Raw genomic sequence first — 6,086 nt, 5'->3', positions numbered from 1 at the left:
GGTTGTGCACAGCTAGCTACCTACCACACAATGATTCCAGGAAAGCAGACATCAAAAGATTTCAGAGTATTCCAATTATCTCAACAAGAATTTGCATAGGTCTTAAGGACAGAAAGGCTAATAGAAATTACTTTAAAAAATAAATAGTTGCAGTAATTAGCTCTAGTTATTAAATTTCTCATGGGCTTTATTTTAGTTTTTTATGTATTTATCCAATACAGCAATATTTAATAATAAACATTTTAAGCATACTAATTTCTTTAACTGAGAAACAAGTTCAAACAAGAGGTAACCATGACTCTAATGAGAAAAAGACTCAAAAGGAAAGAAATTCTCTTTTAAGAAATGCATTTTTGATGCCTTAAACTTATGAGTAAGGAAAACAACGATTCAGGGTGACGCCCAAGTCCTCACTGCTTATGTGAGACGAATTTTTGAGTGGGTACAGGTTGCAATCTGAGGCGACCCGCCTACTTTGCGGGATGCCTGGGTAATGCGATCTGCCCGACACACACACACACCCCCAAAAAAAAGAAATGCACTTTTGACCAGAAGATCACAATTACCCCAGAAGAAGAAAAGTAAGAAAGGGAGACAGAGACAGAGACAGGTCCAGACACCAGGGTTGCCACAAAGGAAGCCCGCTGACGACTTCATTTCGGAAGGGCATCCAGGAAAGAAGGCAAGGAAGAGGCAAAGACTCCATTACTCAGCATCTCAAGAGGTGAAAGAAAGGGAATTCAGAAACAGAAAGCATCCATAGGGAAGGAGTGAGCTAAAGCAGAGAGAAGACGTCACAGCTAGCCAGCCCCGCAGTGATGCAATGACTGAACTCCATCTGTGTGTGTTCCTCCTGATGCTCACATTTGAATCTCCTGTCATCTCTGCTCCTGGGCTCCTGGAACGTCTTAGTCAACCACACTTGAGTTTAGGTAGAATGACTGCTTTTGATACAGTTAGAGCTATGTTGTCATCTCTCTGTGTGCTGGTTGGCAACCTAGAATAGTTCTCAGACTCAAAGCTGTCACCATCAAAGAGACAAAGTTAGTTGGGGATGCAGCTCAGTGGTAGAGGCTTAACTAAGACCTCCTGGTCCCATCTCTAGCAGCACAAAAAAAAAGTGTAAAACTGATTAAGTTATGAATAGGCAGAGCTTGAATGTCTTCGAGTAACCCTCCAGAAAAGACTTCCCGGGGGCTATATGAGGCCCTGTTGGTCTGGCTCCTGCATTCCTTCCAGTCCTCCACTCTCAGCTTACCAGCCCATCTCCCTCTACCAGTGGCTCTGAGCTCTAGCCTTCAGGCTTTGATATACTTGACCCTCATAGCATCTGCTTGGTCCTGAATGTTCCCTTTTCTCTCCACACTGAATAATTGTCTCCCAGTCCAAGATCACCAAGTGCCTCTGTTTCATACCTTTATTATGTAGATGATTCAAAGTGTAATTATCTGCGTGGGGCAGGGGTCAGCACTGGCTTCATTGTCAGCTTTCAGGAGATCAGAGACCACAGCTGGTGGTGCTCACTTGATGTAAATGACAGAAAAAAAACGTTCAGAAGCATCATAGATTGCCTTCATTCTTTGTAAAATCTGTGTGTGTGTGTGTGTGTGTGTGTGTGTGTGTGTGTGTGTGTGTGTGTGTGAAGAGAGAGAGAGAGAGAGAGACTACATTAAGACACAGAGACAGCCTTGTGGTTGAGTATAGACTCAAGTCTGAACCCCATTTCCGCAGCCTGCTAACCTTGCAACCTCGGGCTGGTTACTTAATTTTGCTAGAACTCTACTTCCTCTTCTGTAGTGTGTGATGGGATGACCTACCTCTCTGGTCTGATGAGAGGATTAAGTTGAGGTAACATATTGTAAAACCTGGAAGCCAATAAGGTGTTATGGGCATCCTTTCCTCCTACCTAACTGTCATGGAATTAAAACTAAGTAGGGCATGAATGGACACAGAAAGCTCACTTGTCTCTTCATGTTTGTGCCTCTGAGCACCTCTCCCTTGAGGTAGACTAGTGAATAGTTAATTCCAGGATCCCTATGTCCTCATGAATGCCAAACTCTGTAAACGCTCACATCCTGATAGAACATAACCTTGAATTCACATAAATGCATAACCCCTGTATGCCTTGAATTCATTTCTGCACCCCTGCTGACACCTAACAGAGTATAAATGCCCTGTAAGTAGCCATTATACTGTATTGTTTCCTGAATTCAACACAGATGCTTCTCCTCCCCACCCCCAAGTACTTCTGCCCTCAGTTGGTTCAGTCTGCGAATGCAGAACCCAGAGACACAAAAAGCCAAACTTTCCCCCAGAAAATTCAGAGTTGTGCTTCTCTCGGCGTTCAAGTGATTCCTTTCAGATCCGGGTATCATGTGCTGATTTTAAGGTTGACTCTGAAGGCGTTTACAAATGTTTCTCACCCTCGTGGTACAGTGGCAAGCCGTGCCAGAGTCCACAGCCATACTCCACTTCCAAACATCATTCATCATAATGGTGGCCTGCCTTCTGTTTTCAGGGTATCACAGAATAAAAAAGATTTCACTAGACAAGGGAAAGGAGAAACCTTTCTCATCTTTGGGACGGTTGTTGTTTGTTTGTTTGTTTGTTTGTTTGTTTGTTGTGGTAAGTGCATTGTTTGAGCACATGTGCATATAATTTGTGTACCATCTGAGTACCAAGGCCCGAGGTTGCTATCAGAGACCGTCCTCAGTCACCCCTCTTATTGTCTGAGGCAGCGTCTTTTAATGTAACCCAGAGCTTGCAGTTTAGTTAGTGTAGCTATCCCAGTTGCTCCAGATTCCCTGGGTCTATTTTCTGATACTGCCATGGCCACCCAGAATTTATGTGGGTTGTAGGTATCTGAACTCCAGTCCTCTTGCTCCTCTGGAAGTCCCTTTAACTTCTGAGCCAACTCCCCTAGCCATCTTTTGTTTTTTATAAAATCGTAGAATTACTCAGAGTACCTTAAAGTCGATGCATTTCAGCAAAGACTTGCCGGTGACAGTGAGAAAGTATTCTAGGATTCAGACTATAAATGAGATCTAACCTCGAATCAGAATCTGAGTTTCAAGTTCAGGCTGTGTCTGAGTCTTGGTTTCTGTGACCTTCACTTGGTCATTTCTTTCTTCCAAGGTCTTCAGCCTCATAAGGACACAGGAATGGCACATGAGTATGTGCAGCTGGAGGCTGAACTGAGAGCACACTGTTAACCTTAAGGTATTGTCACATGAAAAGCATCACCGAGATTCTTAGACCAAGTGTGACAGTGCATGGCTGGGTCTATAACCTAGCCCCCAGGAGGCTGAAGTAGGAGGAGCCTTTGAGAGCAGATTCAGACGCACAGTGAGACCCTGTCAAGAACAAAAGACAGATGCTGGGCAGTGGTAGCACATGCCTTTAATCCCAGCACTTGGGAGGCAGAGGCAGGCAAATTTCTGAGTTCGAAGCCAGCCTGGTCTACAGAGTGAGTTCCAGGACAGCCAGGGCTATACAGAGAAACCCTGTCTCAAAACAAAAAAAAAAAAAAAAAAGAAGAAAGAAAGAAAGAAAGAAAGAAAGAAAGAAAGAAAGAAAGAAAGAAAACAAAAGACAGAAAGCGAAGAGAAGGATGCGGTGGAGGGAATGAAGGGAAGTAGAGAGAGAAAGAACAAGGCAGACAGACAGATCTTTTGGAGCCATAACATCAGGGCTTACAAAGCAAATCCACTCACCTACCAACACATGTCATTTTGTCTTGCATGCTTAATTTTGTGGCTTCTGAAAGGAAAAATATTAATGTTTGGCAAAGCCTATGGTACAGAATACAATATTTATTTCTGAATTATTTAGGAAGCACTGAGCCAAACACATCAGGCCCAGTAAAGCCCTGCCCAGTGCTGTCCTCTCTCCCTTCCCTAAAAGGATTGGTTTAGACGCTACAGCCTCTCCCTCTCTGAACCTCCTGCATCATCTTTTCCCCTCGAAACCACTTTCCAAGAAGGCCATATGAAAGAGTAGGTTGAGAGATACACTGACCCAAATTGGCTATTTCTCAACCAAACTCTCGTTTGGGGAATTCTCTACAGCACAGGAATGAAGATGGAGCTGGGCTGGCTGTTGCTAAAGACGGTAGAACCAAGGGTGCTTTCCCAGATTGCCAAAGAGGTGCTGTGCACTGTTCTCAGAAACCAAATGGCTTTGGTGCCTCGGTAGTGGCCTTCTCAAAAATGTCTTCCCCAGTGAAGGTTTCAAAGCCCTGTTTTCCTAAGATTCCTATTTTCTGCTGTGAACTAAGGCATCATGATGATGACTCCACAGACTCTCCAGTGACTGAGGCCATCATTAGTATCATTATTTTTGTTTAGTTGCATCTCCATAGCAGCCCACATTCACAATGCACCTTGCAATTGTTTCTTAGTGATTATCCTCACAAGGTGTCTGACAGGCAGAAGATGACAAGATTAGCATTTCTGTGTTGCCTAGAGGGGAAGTCAGGTTAAGCAGGGATGTGGAGCTAGCTAGCTGCTGTCACTGCTCATAGATGTTTAGAGACACCCACCCGAGCTTTGGCTCCAGTCTGCTTCTGTGCTTGTACTACCTTTACTTAGGATCACTCATCTTTGAGTTTTGTTTGTAAATACAGCATGAGGAGGGACAGACTGGGCAGCCGCATTGGAATTGGAGAGTTTACACTTGCAATAGAAGCAATGAACATCTAAAGAGCTCCACTCCATGCTTTAAAAGGACTAGAGGGACTGGGTCAACCAACACACATAAGCTGCTTTACTCCTCTCGCCCCACCACTTCTGGTTTGGGTTGGGTTTTATCCCGTGTTTCAATGGTTTGCTTTTCTCTCTTTGCCATTATTTTTCTTTCCTTGTCTACCACCCACTTCCTTTATTTAAAAGTTACATGGCTTAAATGCCAACTAGAAAAACTGAAACACTGATTAGCTGAGAGTCTGGTGCCCTACCTCTTAGACTGGCCTGGCGTCTGGGAACTGAAACTGTCTCTAATAAAACTGACCGGGCAATGTTGCTCCGTGTAAGAATCCATATCTTCCTCTCCCACAGCCTCCACTCCGGAGCTGAGGCACTATCCTGGCTGGGCCTTTGTCCCTGCCTCCAAAAGTGGGCAGCTGTCCTCACTCAGCTCTGATCTACCCAGAGGTGCACTAGACTTTGTGTTTAGGTGGTGGGACAAGGTTGCTTTGCCATAATGTGGCTGAGGCTGAGAACTCTCTCCTGAAGCTGTCATCTCTGTAGGAAGTGTGTTTATATTATCCAAAGGAGTAAGAGGACCCAGATCTTTAGGGCAAGTGTCACTTTTACCTCCTCCACCTTTAACCATAAGGTTATTGTTTCATACTTGAACTGAAAATTTATTCAAGCAGATTTTCCCCTACAAAGAGGAGGGAAGAAGCTCATTTTCCCTCAAATACCTTAGCTGCCAATTATCCTGCCCATCCGTATTCAGTCCTGGGGCACAATAAACAAATTAGACCAAAACACAAAGTACAGCTATGGAGCTCCTGTCCTTGTTTGGCTTTCACTCTGATTTGAGGATTTCTTCCTTCCTCTTCCACTGGTGGGCTTCCTGCCGCTCTTCCCGTTTTGTAAGACTACATGTCTCTAATCACATGGAGTAAGCAAAAAATAGGCTGATCAAGTCAACGGCCCATGGAATCTTTGCAAGCAACATTATTACCAAGTGTATAATCTGCCCTTCTGGCCGGTATCAGGCAGAATGAACATAGAAAGATACAAAGCAGAGTTGTTTCCTGTAAACTCCCAGTGACACACTCATGGCCACTCCTACCTGCTTGAGGAAGACTACAAGAAGGCAGAGAAGCCTGACTCAGACTTAAGTCTCCAGGGCAGAGAGGGAGTCAACTCATTGGCGCTTGAGTCGGCAAAGGTATTGTCCTTATTACGTCTAAGGCTATGAAAATTGTCTTTTGTTTGCTCCTTGACTGTCCTCTCTCAAGGCACCTTGTGTAAGGCTATGGTTTCTTCTTCTTCTTCTTCTTCTTCTTCTTCTTCTTCTTCTTCTTCTTCTTCTTCTTCTTCTTCTTCTTCTTCTTCTTCTTCTTCTTCTTCTTCTCC

General features: G+C 44.2%; 1 protein-coding gene and 1 non-coding gene across 2 annotated transcripts in view; both read left to right on the top strand.

Moving 5' to 3' along the window:
• Positions 1-356: 356 nt before the first annotated feature.
• Positions 357-507, top strand: LOC115030559. The gene has a single exon (XR_003836132.1). It is a non-coding gene; the product is annotated as a U12 minor spliceosomal RNA (small nuclear RNA).
• Positions 508-5,831: 5,324 nt separating this feature from the next.
• The window catches only part of Il1a (interleukin 1 alpha), a 10,624-nt gene continuing 10,369 nt past the window's right edge, over positions 5,832-6,086 (top strand). The window contains exon 1 of the mRNA XM_021156519.2: positions 5,832-5,898. The gene's annotated coding sequence lies outside the window, so the exon portion shown is untranslated. The remainder of the gene's footprint in view (positions 5,899-6,086) is intronic.

This window comes from Mus caroli, chromosome 2 (assembly GCF_900094665.2).
Source record: "Mus caroli chromosome 2, CAROLI_EIJ_v1.1, whole genome shotgun sequence".
Lineage (NCBI taxonomy): Eukaryota > Metazoa > Chordata > Mammalia > Rodentia > Muridae > Mus > Mus caroli.
This window is presented reverse-complemented; position numbering and strand designations above follow the sequence as displayed.